The sequence below is a fragment of the Mytilus edulis genome, chromosome 1 (assembly GCF_963676685.1).
Source record: "Mytilus edulis chromosome 1, xbMytEdul2.2, whole genome shotgun sequence".
In the NCBI taxonomy this organism is placed as follows: domain Eukaryota; kingdom Metazoa; phylum Mollusca; class Bivalvia; order Mytilida; family Mytilidae; genus Mytilus; species Mytilus edulis.
In genome coordinates, this window is record NC_092344.1 from 76,469,204 (window position 1) to 76,483,443 (window position 14,240).

Genomic DNA, 14,240 nt, shown 5'->3' on the forward strand with positions numbered 1-14,240 from the left:
TACTTTAGCCTTTTTATTCATATTCAATTTTATAGAGGTCTCCGAATTTGATAAACTGCAGAAATCTTTGTAATGCATTTGTCATAAGTAAGAAAGGTACTATTTTTTTTAATTAAAATTTCGAATCACATTACAGTCATGACGGCAATCTTAAGTCAGATTTTTTTTTCTCGCGAGGTGTAAACTTAATATCTTTTTTTGTCATCTGCTTGGCCAGGTTAATTTTTTCCCCCATCAAATTGGGGATCAGGATTAAAAAAAATAGAAATAAAATACTTCCCTCCCCTTTTTGAAGTTATAGGATTGTTCCCTGATCTTAGTATTTTTTTGTCCATTGCCTTCATATAAGTATCGACAGGATGCATTATGTAGGACCATACGTGTTCATTACGTGTAGTGTGAATGATTAGCACGCAATTAATAGCTGATTATTTGTTTGTGGGTAGAGAATCAAATACGCGGACATTTAAAACATATGATATAGTTCTTGAACTATCAAGTTGGTATATGTAGTTATACTACAAAGATAAGGTGACCTGTTTCACCCGAATGACATTTAGGGGTTAATTTACATGAACATTTTTAATGATTTTTTTTTCATGCTATAAAGTTAATTATGAGGAATTTGTCAGTCCATATGATTTCTCGAGAAGTAAAGTTCTTTCCTGTAAATATTCCGTTACGCAGTGAAAGGTTTGTTATTTTTTAATCTTATACGAATTTTACCGGCTTTCTCCTTAATCTTCATGTTATTTGAAGAATTTTAGTTTGAAGGGCAGACCTTTGATTTGCTTGCTACATATTTTTTTTATGATTTGCATCTATACATTCGAGTAATTTATGCATGACATTTTACAATTATTGAATACTGCATGTTCCCATTATATGTCCTTTCGGGATATCTTTGATTTCAGTTGGTGCTATCTCTTTGGCGTATACCCAACATCTACTTCATTCGTTCATGTTTATAGTTCCGTTAGATTCATTTCAAAATACGTCCGGGACAAATTAACTAGAAGGGCTATTACGCATAGATTAAGTGAAAAAAAATGAAAGGGGGGGGGGGGGGGGGGGTAAATATGTTTTAGAATATAACGTTTGATTGGTTTCACTTTGTTTAATAAATATGAACACACCTTTTTGATTTTCTCTTTGAAATATTCTTCGACATTACTACTGTTGCCTTTATAATACACGTAGTCATAAGGATCTGAATTGTTCCGCTTCTAAAATTGTGAACGGTTTTGAGTGTACTATTTTTCGAAATCCCACAAAGACTTAACGAGAGAGTGAATACTCACCGCTCTAATTATTGTAAAAAATCCTGATAACAATACATTTATCAAAATACACTTTCACCAGCCTGATCATTACATTGTTTCTAAACAGGTCACGGTTATAGTTGAAATCTATCACTCAACAAAATGATCCCATACATAGTACACTATATGCCTTACAAAGGCAAGAGTTCTGAATTGGATAATTGAGATGGGTTATACTATAAGATACAATTCATGATGTCGGTATTTTGTCTAGCACCAAATGTAGAGATATTAACACATCAAAATTATTTGATCATATCATTCAGAACATCACCGAAGACATAAAGAACAATCATCTTCCAAAGAGGAAATCCTGGATAATCATAGGTCTGTTCTTTGTTCCTTTGGTATTTCAACCAAAGATGAAGAACTGGATCTTCCATCACTGTATTGGATACCTAAACTACATAAGTGTCCTTACAAACAACGGTATATTGCTGGGTCTTCCAAGTGCTCCACGAAACCTCTTTCTAAATTATTAACATCTATTTTATCAGCAATCAAAGACGGGCTTCAAAGTTATTGTGAAACTGCCTATTCTAGAGGTGGCGTGAATTAGATGTAGATACTTAAAAATTCCAAAGATCTTTTAGAGTACATACAATCGAACTCTCTTTCATCTTGTAACAGTATTAAAACATTTGACTTTTCTACTTTGTACACAAGTATTCCACATTCCAAACTAAAAGACAAATTGAAAGAGTTGGTATTACTTTGCTTCATAAAAAAGAATGACCAACGTAGATACAAGTATCTTGTCTTAGGGAGGGATAAATCATACTTTGTAAAGAATCACACTGATTCAAACAAAAAATTCTCTGAAACCGATATTATCAAGATGCTTGATTTCTTGATTGACAACATATTTGTAACGTTCGGAGGACGTGTTTTTCAACAGACTGTCGGCATCCCAATGGGAACAAACTGTGCCCCTCTACTTGCCGACTTGTTTCTTTATTATTATGAGGCTGACTTCATGCAGGAACTTCTAAGGAAGAAAGATAAGAAGTTAGCAATATCCTTTAACTCTACTTTTCGCTATATAAATGACGTTCTTTCACTAAACAATTCAAAACTAGGTGACTATGTGGAACGCATCTATCCCATCGAATTGGAGATAAAGGATACTACAGATACAGTTAAGTCGGCTTCATATCTTGACTTACATATAGAAATTGACAATGAGGGTCGGTTGAAAACAAAACTTTACGACAAAAGAGATGATTTCAGCTTTCCAATTGTGAACTTTCCATTTCTAAGTAGCAACATTCCAGCAGCACCTGCATACGGGGTATATATCTCCCAATTGATACGATATTCCCGTCCTTGCATTTCCTATCATGATTTTCTTGATAGAGGGTTACTGCTCACAAGGAAGCTATTAAACCAAGAGTTCCAAATGGTGAAGTTGAAATCATCCCTTCGTAAATTTTACGGACGCCATCACGAGTTGGTTGGTTGGTTTCACAAATGATATCGGATATGTTCCTTACGTCGTAACTACAATCCCCTTCCCTTTCATGAATATGACCTACCGAATTAGACTATTTACCGGATTTGTAATCACATAAGCAACACGACGGGTGCCACATGTGGAGCAGGATCTGCTTACCCTTCCGGAGCACCTGAGATCACCCCTAGTTTTTGGTGGTGTTCGTGTTGTTTATTCCTTAGTTTTCTATGTTGTGTCATGTGTACTATTGTTTTTCTGTTTGTCTTTTTCATTTTTAGCCATGGCGTTGTCAGTTTGTTTTAGATTTATGAGTTTGACTGTCCCTTTGGTATCTTTCGTCCCTCTTTCCATAGTTCTTTAATTTCACTTTTAAATGCCAGTATATTAACGATGTTCTGGTACCTTAGAACCCACTTTCAAATGAATGCACACATCTTATCAGTTCTATTGAAATTGATATTACAGGTAAATGCTATCAAAAGAAGACGGTCTGTTTCATATCTTTACATTAACTCAATAATGTCACAGAATGACGGCTTCAAACTAAAATCTGTGACAAACTTTCCAATTGTCAACATTTAAAGAGGGGCAAAAAGATACCAGAGGACAGTCAAACTCATTGATTAATTTGTCGAAGTGTGAACCTTATATGCTATTATAATTGATGCATGCATTGCAGGAGATGCTAACCTATAAAACTTTTCGGTCAGTTTTGAATGTGACCCTGCATTATGACTATTAAACAGCTATATACTACTTTGCTTGTCTTTACTGTCTGGCGTACACAATTATAATCCTGGTACCTTTGATAACTATTTGCACCACTGGGTCGATGCTACTGCTGGTGGACGTCTCGTCCCCGAGGGTATCAACAGCCCAGTAGTCAGCACTACGGTGTTGACATGTTTATCAAGTATGTGGTCATTTTTATAACTTTCCTGTTAACAAAACTTTGAACTTTTCGAAAAATCAAGGATTTTCTTATCCAAGGAATAGATAACCTTAGCCGTATTTGGCACAACCTTTTGGAATTTTGGATCCTCAATGCTCTTCAACTTTGTACTTGTTTGTTTTTATAACTATTTTGATATGAGCGTCACTGATGAGTCTTATAAAGACGAAACGCGCGTCTGGCGTACAAAATTATAATCCTGGTACCTTTGATAACTATTTACACCACTGGGTCGATGTCACTGATGGTGGGGACGTTTCGTCCCCGAGGGTACATCCTGCCCAGTAGTCAGCACTTCGGTGTTGACACGAATATCAAATATGTGGTCATTTTTATAAATTTTCTGTTTACAAAACTTTGAACTTTTCGAAAAACTAAGGATTTTCTTATCCCAGGAGTAGATTACCTTAGCCGTATTTGGCACAACCTTTTGGATAGGGACAGAAATTTTTGCCTTGCAACAGGCCACCTACGGACCCCAAAGAGTTGTTGCAAGGGTTCTTAACGTGCGAAGAGCGTGGTCCTCTCTTTACACGAGACATCGGATTTAACGTCCCCCTTCTGACCGGACGTGACTGCGAACTTGATACATCCCGCACAGCTAAACGGACGCCCCACTTCGGCAAGCGTTTTACTGTCGGTCGGGAGAAGACCAAGTGACCATATTTCTATATCCAAGTCACCCTTGGGATATGAATATATCAATATATATATAGGTTAATTGATAAGAATAGACTACTGACATAAGTATATTGTATGTTGTAGCTTCAAATTGTCCATATTACTCATTTATAAGGACACTTTTCCTTAATTCAAATGATAAAATTGAGAATGGAAATGGGGAATGTGTCAAAGAGACAACAACCCGACCAAATAAAAAACAACAGCAGAGGGTCACCAACAGGTCTTCAATGTAGCGAGAAATTCCCGCACTCGGAGGCGTCCTTCAGCTGGCCCCATAACAAATATATATTAGTCCAGTGACAATGAACGCCATACTAATTTCCAAATTGTACACAAGAAACTAAAATCAAAATAATACAAGACTAACAAAGGCCAGAGGCTCCTGACTTGGGACAGGTGCAAAAATACGGCGGGGTTAAACATGTTTGTGAGATCTCAACCCTCCCCCTATACCTCTAACCAATGTAGAAAAGTAAACGCATAACAATACGCACATTAAAATTCAGTTCAAGAGAAGTCCGAGTCTGATGTCAGAAGATGTAACCAAAGAAAATAAACAAAATGACAATAATACATAAATAACAACAGACTACTAGCAGTTAACTGACATGCCAGCTCCAGACTTCAATTAAACTGACTGAAAGATTATGATTTCATCATATGAACATCAGGCACAATCCTTCCCGTTAGGGGTTTAGTATCATACCATCATAACATATATGAGAAGAACATAACCCGTGCCATGCCAACAACTGTTTTTAGAATAAATAAATAGAATAAAATAAATAGTTCCAATGCAAAGACCTTATCAGTGACTCAATATTAACGCCAAAATATGCAATCTTTAATGACTTGACAACGATCAATTAATAAAAGATGATATTAATCTAAGTGTTTTTCTACACTTGCTATTAAGTAATAGTTTGATATATTCATCCTCCGTTTTGGATTGTTTGTCGTAATTTTTAAAATAGGACAATTTTGATATAAGAACATTTCTTTGTGATTCATATTTTGTGCAGTGCTAGATAAAATGATTTTCTTCTTCAATATTTTTATTATGACATAATTAATTTGCACAACCTTTCTTCTCTGTTAACTTGCATGTATCTATCTCTTGCAGTTTCAAGATTGTGTGCACTTAGCCTTAGTTTTGCCAAAGGTGCCCTATCTCTCAACATATTCAATTGGTCAACATAGTGTGCACGTTTATATGAAAAACAAAAATATCGAAAAAATGATAATTTTGATAATTCTGTAATATATGAATTCTGTTCTTGTAAAATTTGGTCATGAATTCTTTGTTTTATTTGAGCAAGCATAGGTGTAATAGGTACATTTAAAGATGTTGAATATGAGAAACCCAGATTATGGATATATTTCTTCATATTACTTGTCCATGTTTTCTCTTGTTTGAATAAATATGTCACGAGCTAAAATTTTGTTAGATGAGATTAACTGATCTAAATATTTCATGGAAGACAACAAAATTTTAGCTTTTAAGGGGAGTATACCAAGCTCACTGCGACATTCATGGTTGGAAGTTTTACAGTGAACCCCAAGAATTTCTTTCATAAATTTTATATGAAACTTTTCATATGGTTCATTCTCAGTATTTTTTTTAATTGATTCAATACCCTAAACTTAACTTCCATATAATAAAATTGGAAGTCCCATAGTACCAAAAAGTTTTTCTAAAAGTCTACATGAATTGTTGACTAAGAGATTTCTTTATTTTGAATAGAGCTTTTCTAGCCTTTTCCATCGATAAATTGGAGGCAAGGTTAAATTTGCCATTGTATTTTAAAGTTATCCCAAGATAACAATATTTATCAACTGTCTCAATATGATATTTGTTGATAGTAAAAAAGTTTTGAAATGATTTGCCGTTAGAATTAAATATTAGGACTTTTGATTTTATAGAATTTACTTCCAGCTTCCAATCTGTACAGAACTGAGCTAGAGTGTCAAGACTACATTGTAGTCCTTCTGGACTACTCGACAATAGTACCAAGTCATCGTCATATAACAAACAATGAATCTTATCATCACCAATTAGCACAGGTCTGTGCTATTGTGTTTTTTTTTTAATTTTCAACAATATTATTAATAAAAATATTAAATAGCAAAAGGCTAGAACATCGCCTTGTTTGACACCTCTTTCAGATATGAAAGATGTACTCAAACCATCATAAAATTTATTCTATTCTTTATTTTGGTATACATTGAAAAAACTATGTTAAAAATTTTCTTTGGAATACCATGTGTTAATAGTATATGGAATAATCCAGGTCTCCATACCGTATCAAAGGCTTTTTTTAAATCAATAAATGTAGCATAAACTTCCCTATGTTTAATCTTGTGTAACGTGTACACAGGGTAAGCGTGTCTATTTATATTTAGAATGTGTTCGTTACCAGTTTGATACTGGATCCAAAATGTTCTATTTACAGAATATATAACAAATGATCTTTATTCAAATATTTACGTCAATGAACTAAAATATATACAACTGCTCTTTGCGGTCTCTAATAAACTATATCTAACTATTCTACTTCACATATATACAACTGGTACAAATTTGTACTATGACAAATTTCTCCTGGGTCAGGAACAAACTTGTCCTCCTGGTACAATAACGTACTCTACAAGTTTACACACTTGTCTTTGTTCTGTTGGTACAATTATGTACTTTACAAGGTGGTCACACAGACTCACACTTGTCCTATACGGTACAATACGGTTCAACTTGTAAACGTACAAGTCCGTATTTCTAACAGGAACCAACCTGTTCTTTATTACACTTAGTAATATTATCTAATAAATCGAATATAAACGAGACTACGATCTCGAATACCAACGTACCGTACCTTGGTCTTATGTCTACGAGGACTTTATGACAATCTACCCTGAGCTAGGATTCTCTCCTGCTTATATACCCCAATGGTAGCCGTACCATTATTATAGGAGGGGTGTTCTTCCAAAGTGTCTCATTACTCGTATTGACAGTTTCCTTTGGAACACCCCTTCACGTTTGACCTGACCCAAAGTTTACCCGCGAAACATCTTACTCTTTTCTATGTTTAATTAAAGTATATACAAATGCATTAAATAAGGCTTCTGCAGAACAGTTACTAATATAAACAATCTAGCCTTAGATACCAAATCATCACACTTGTATTGTTCAATAATTGATTTCAATGAAAAAATATGATCAGCTGTTCGATTATGTTACATGAAACCAATTTGGGTTTTGCTTATCAAATTGTTGCATTGTGTAAATTTTAATAATCTGGCATGTATAATCTTGTTAAACACTTTTCCAAGGTTCGAACTGATAGAAACCCCTCGGTAATTTCCAGGGTCGGCTTTACTATCCTTTTTGTGAAGTGGAACAAGAAGACTCTCATTCCATATTTTTGGAAAGATACCTTCATTAAAGACAATATTGAAAAGTTTAACAAGAGATTCCATGGTAGAGTTGGTACCATTTTTTATCATCTCATTAGATATACAACCAATAGATGGACTTTTACCATTTTTAGTGATTTGATGGCCTTTACGACTTCACTTGGTGCGATTACACCTTTAAGCTCTTTTATATCATTGTTAAAAGGTAATTTAGCCTTTAGACTTTCAAAGTTTTTTGTGACATTTTCCTGAAACCGATTCATTTCGGGGTGTTCAAGACTTAGTTTTTTTTAAAGTTTTCATTAAAAGAATTATATGGTAATGATTCATTTGTTTTACAAGTTCAATGATGACTGATCGAGTTTGTTAATCAATTTCAAGAAAACTTTAAGGTTGGATTCTACACAATTATCAAACTCATTACAAATCTTTTCTTTGTACTGTTTCTCTTCATATTTACATCTACGTCTGAGGCGAGAGCGAAAAGTATAAAAAGATTTTCTATATTCAGCATTGAAGGGAAATTTGTTGACCAGTTTTTCGTAGTTTTTAACAGAGATCCTCAGATCTTCACACGATTCCGAAAACCATGTTTTTTTTGTGTTTTATTAGATTTGTTTCTTTAAGGTTTACCCCTTTTAATGAATTTTGTGGACATATTAGCTGTTTCTATTGAATTGAATTCGCCAACCATTTCATTGAATTCGCCAACCATTTCATTGACTTCACCAAAATCTTTTTGTATGAAGTTGTAAAATTTATCTTTAATATTTTTACTTTGAATATTTGTCTTGTAGAGCTCTATAGCTTCATCTGACCAAATGAATTTACCAGGTAAATCATCAAGTTTTCAGAAAAATTACAGCTGTTGACAATGATAGACAAAATACCACATACAATAGGACAATGGTTTGATAAAGCAGTAAATTCATGTACTTGGAAAAAACCCACGGAATTAAAAAGTTCATTTGATACAATTGAGTAGTCTACAAGACTACTCCCATTATAAGTAATACAGGTTGGTCTGCCAAATAAATCACATGTGGTTCGACCATTCAGGATCCTAAGTCCTGATTCTTTACACACTATTATTTACTCTTTAATTGTCAAGATTATTTCTTGGCAAACTAATATCAAACTTATAAAAAAACATCATCATTACTAGAATGACTTTTTTCATCATTTACAATAAAGTCAGGCATAGTGTTGATGTAAGCAATAAAGTCCCCTTGGATAAGGATATCACCAAGTTTACTATATTTTAATTCATTCTAATAAGTGAGTATACATAGATTGAATATCGTCTGCACTATGGGCAGCACATTTAGGAGATATATAAACAAAAGCTACGTAAATGTCTTTAGGAAGGTTGAAAAATTTGTGTTCTAATTTTGTCCAAACTATATCTGAATGTTTGTTTGCCAATATTGATGTACCTTTAGAGACGGATGTTTTGGCATAAATGTTTACTACCCCCGAGTTTCTTCTGGCTTTTTCTTCTTTTTTTCTTGTTTTGTCAACAATTTGATCAAACCCCGGTAAATTAGTACAGGCATTGACATCTTCTAGCCATGTTTCTACCAAGCCAAGGATATGAAAATTTGAAATAACTTGTAAAAAGTGACTGCCATTTATTTTTGAACTAATAAGCCCTTCAATATTCCACATGGCTATTTTGAGGAGCGACTTTTGGTCAAATCTGTTAATCATTCTAGATTCAATAATAAATGTGGTTGGGTTATTTTAGGATGTTGGGACTATAATATGATACATGTACATATGTGATAGTGGACACTGATGATTTTTTTTCTGCTTCATCATTTGATTATAAACATAAAAATGAAATAACAAGCTACATAAGATATGTAAATGTATGTGCTGTAAAAAGGAATAATAATTATAAAAAATAAAAAAAAATAAAAAAAAATAAAAACTAACAATAATAAACAGTTACAACAAAAAAATACTTTCTATCATGACTAAATTATATTCATAATTTGTTTATCATTGGTTAGTTGTGAATGTTTTGTTGAGCACCAGGATGATATGTTGCAATATTCGGTTGCCAAGATGTATAGGGTGGTACATTCCATGGTTGACGCCATGGAGCACACATGTTCATAGCGATTTGCGGAGGAAACCATTGCATAGTAGAAGAATTTGCTGGCGGCGGAATCATCATGTTCATAGGTGAAATATGGTTGGTCATTTGAGGACTTTCGGAAGCGGACGGATTGGATAATGGTCTTGTCATGTCCATGTTTTTCATTGGCAATTGAATATTTTGAAATTGAGGCGCAGATGTAGGTCGATCGTTCGAAGACCCATTTGATTGACCATACTGGTATCGTAATGGTCTGGGAGACGGCGGTGACAAATTCATAGCAGCTTTCAAATGTTTGATAATGACAGACCGAGAGTCCAAGATTGTTGAGATGAACTTGGTCATGGAACATGTTATCAGATGGTCTAAATTTGTTAAATAATAGTAACATTTGGATAGTTCGTGCATACACTGCATATGATTTGATTTGCTTCGGTCACCATTTGATCGAAAAAGTCTCTTCGGCTTGTAATTAGAGGCATGTATCCAGGTTTTTATACACATATAGAGAAGTTTAACAAATTCATCATCTTTAATACCATTCTTTTGTAGGTCTCTAGTTCCAATGTGTAGAAGTACGTTTTTGGTATTAAATTCTGTCCCCTTCTTTTCTATAAAGTTGGTACATGTAGAGGCACCTCCTCGAAAGAACCGCTTGACACACCTGGCGCCAGATGTAAAGCGTTCTGTTTGAATCCTTCGAATGACCGAATCGCTCAGGATCAAGCGGTCACAATTATATGGGTTTTTTTTTATGGCGGTTTATTTTTAGGTTTGGGTTGCTTTTTCTTTTTTACAACTTCTGTCGATTCATTATTTGTAGATTCGAGTTGCCTTTTCTTTCCCGTAACTTCTGTCCATTCATTGCTGTGTCAGTTTCAATTTGATCAGTTAAGATGTCAGATAATATGTTTGAATCATGGCACACACTTTTAGTGAACATATTTTTATCATTGTCAGTTGTTGGCCTGGAAGTTATATCCGCATCTGATTCTTCAATTTTGTGTGGATTCATTATGATACAGTGTTCAAGTGATTCGATACGATCAACTAATTTTACAATTAATGTAGACATTTTATCTATAGTGATTTTGTGTTCTACTTGATTAGCTTTAAAGTATTTTACAAGATTGTCGGCTATATTTGCTTTTGTTTGAAGAGAATCAATTCCAGTGGCACAATGTTTCATTTTTGCTTCTATTGTGGATAATGATTCAGTTACTTTTGTTTTATGATTGTTTAGCATCTCGCTAATTTTGGCTGATAAGGCATCTGGTGTTTTCATAGTTGCTTAGTTTATGTCATTAAGTTTTTCTACGAAATGTTTCATTGTAATATCCATCGTGCTAAGTGAGGTATGAATATCTCCAAGCTTTGAATCCATCATTTTGATGTGTTGCATGACTCTGTTGGAGATCTTCACAACTTTTTGATTTTGTTAAATTTAAAATAAGTGTAGTAGGTCTTTTAACAATTATGTCATCAGCAGAGTCATTTAAGTCACATTTGACAATCGTGTCATCGGCGGAGTCGAGAAAGTCACATTTTCCCTTTAATGTTTCAAAGAAATGGTCTGAGAATTTGCCACATTTTGCCCCTTGCCAGACGACAGATCCAGAGTGGAAAATATTAACTTTAACAGAATAATTTCTGTCTGGACCAATATTAATTTACCCTGATTACATTGCAGGTTTTTTGTGGTTGGCAGTTGGTTTTCGACTTCCTAAAATGTTTGATAATTGCGGTTTTCTACACGCTTAGCCTTGTGGTTTTGAAAGTAACATTATTGGTTTTGTTGTCGCATTGAACATGCTTGACAGGAATTTCCCATGCGTTTGAATCTGTTAATTCATTGTCAATGTTATCAATCTCATCACCGGTAATGTAGTCTGCATATTTATCAGCTAGTTTCGGTATACGAGATTTTAACTCGTTCGCCATTTTGTTTGTTTGCATGTTTCTAATTTGTAGAAAGTTCGTTCCAACATCCATATATTGCCATTGTTTAAAGTTTTAAAGCATTCTTGTCATTAAGGTTTATGATAGAAATGACTGACAAGGTAGGCTATATGAATATACAGATGTAGTGGGTGTATTGCTAAAAAAAATACCAGGAGCAGTTCAGAAAACGTGTTTCCTCTTCCTCAACCGGAAGTACAATCTAGTTTTGTAATCTATATGTTCTCCCACTTTTGTAGAGTACATAGAGTTGAGAAGTCAAATAGATTTAGACTTTCAGCAATTTTTCGATATCTGCTTTATAATATAATTAAAGATTAAATGTTATGAATGTAACTTTATTGATATCGTGTTGTCTAAATTTAGAACTGTATAGGAATATTTAAGCAGTCAGAAAATAATTCTAATCAGTTTGATAAATAACAATTTACCGTCTTATAGCATTAAAATTGAAAAGTTACAACATAAAAATCTGAAATACCAAACATGTTCATGGTTTATCAGAATGCAGATGAGTTATTAGTGTCTTGAATTACCAATTTTTTATATCATATTCTTTATTGTAGAAGGACAAATTAAAAATATTCGGATACATTGGTCTTTAAAATAGTTTTAACGTTGTTCAGTAAAACCACCATTTTTATCATACGAAAGAGTTGATCTTTGTACTAATATTTTTGTAAAGCAAAAGTAGAAAAAATATAAACTTTTGAGAATAATGTATATTTAGTAACAGGAAAATTTTCGTCGATGACAATACTTGAACACATGATTGATATTTTTATTTATCATATGACAGATTTACTTTCGAAAAAAAAATTTGGTTAGTAAAATTATTAGTTTTAAAGAAATAACATATTAACCAAACACATCCTCACACGATCATACAAATAAAGATTTAAAAAAAACAACATGTATAATAGACAAATACATATATTTAATATAAAATATTTTAGTTATCCTGACGCAACATTGATTTACATCAGCAATAACATAAAGTGAGTTTTTCAAATCTGGCTAGTGCAGTCTGTGACTAGAGGTAACAATGGCAGAAACACATAAGTGTTTCAAACGAAATAATCATGAATTTGAAGTATAAAGTTTACAGAAAATGATCGCATGAATGAGATTACATGTCAACACTGGGATGTACACTACTTGGATGATGATATTCATGGGAACGAACGTCTACTAGCATTGATATCGACTTACTAGTATAGTGATCGTAAAACCTTATCAAAGCTACCTAGTTTATAGTTAAGTACAATAAACTTGACTTTCATCTACATTTATAATAGTAACTTCATATATCATTAACAGTAAAAAAACAAAGTCAATATCAAATTTTAAGATTTAATTTGTATAAATATTTCCTAACATATACTAGTTGGGATGGGATTACAGTGTTTACTCACTCTGGTATCATCCTGTCTGTAGACATGCCGATTTATAATTAAAATTATCATAAGGAGATGTCTCATGATTACCAATGCGACAATTTTCCACCCGAGTCCAATTAACGTGGATATATTTTTTCAAATATCTAAAAAATTACATCTTTCCTGGTACTTAAATTTCACTTAATTTCATATCGATAGTATCCTGTTTATCGATTACGCAGTGATAACTTATATAATATACGATCTCAGAGAACTTGTCATTTTTGTTTTAAACGAGCTCAAAGGTCTGCTTTATATTATATATTCCAAAGTAGGATTTTGACAAACTTGGATATATCAGTTTTTCCGATTGTATTAGGCTGACATGTTTTAAATGATTGACTTCGTTTGCAGTTCATGAGAACTCTTCTTATAAAAAAATCTTGAATTCAATTTTGATTTACTCTTTTCGAACATAGGTTAAATGTACTAGGCACTTATACACGAGCAAAAATTATATGAGTCGGTTAGTTTAACAGGTATTTTGCCACGAAAATTATTGAATACGTGTATTTTACAGGATGTTTCTACAGCAGAATGTACTGACTGACTGACTAACTGACTAACTAACTTACTCTCTTACTTACTTACTTACAGTACAGTACTTTTAGTACCTCAGTACAATATCATAAGTCAGTTGTCTTTCATGAGTTTATCAGCAAGTGTAAATACACTTTTTTTTTTTTCGGAAATACAAATAAAAATTACACAAAGTGTTTGTTTTAAAGTGATATGAGAAAAAAATACAATTAATCATTGAACTTTGTCTGATTTAATCTCTTTGTGAGAATGTTTCTCAACATACAGAAAGGGCAAAGGATTGACGTAAAAGGCATGTAAATATCCTGGACTGCAGATACAATTTATTTATTTTAGGTGATAAAGTTTAAATTTGAACATTTTAATAAAGATTGTA

General features: G+C 33.2%; 1 protein-coding gene across 1 annotated transcript in view; it reads left to right on the forward strand.

Annotated features, from left to right (window-relative positions):
- The first annotated feature begins 629 nt into the window (after positions 1-629).
- Positions 630-14,240, forward strand: part of LOC139490237 (sialin-like) — a 34,577-nt gene continuing 20,966 nt past the window's right edge. The window contains exon 1 of the mRNA XM_071277099.1: positions 630-693. The gene's annotated coding sequence lies outside the window, so the exon portion shown is untranslated. The remainder of the gene's footprint in view (positions 694-14,240) is intronic.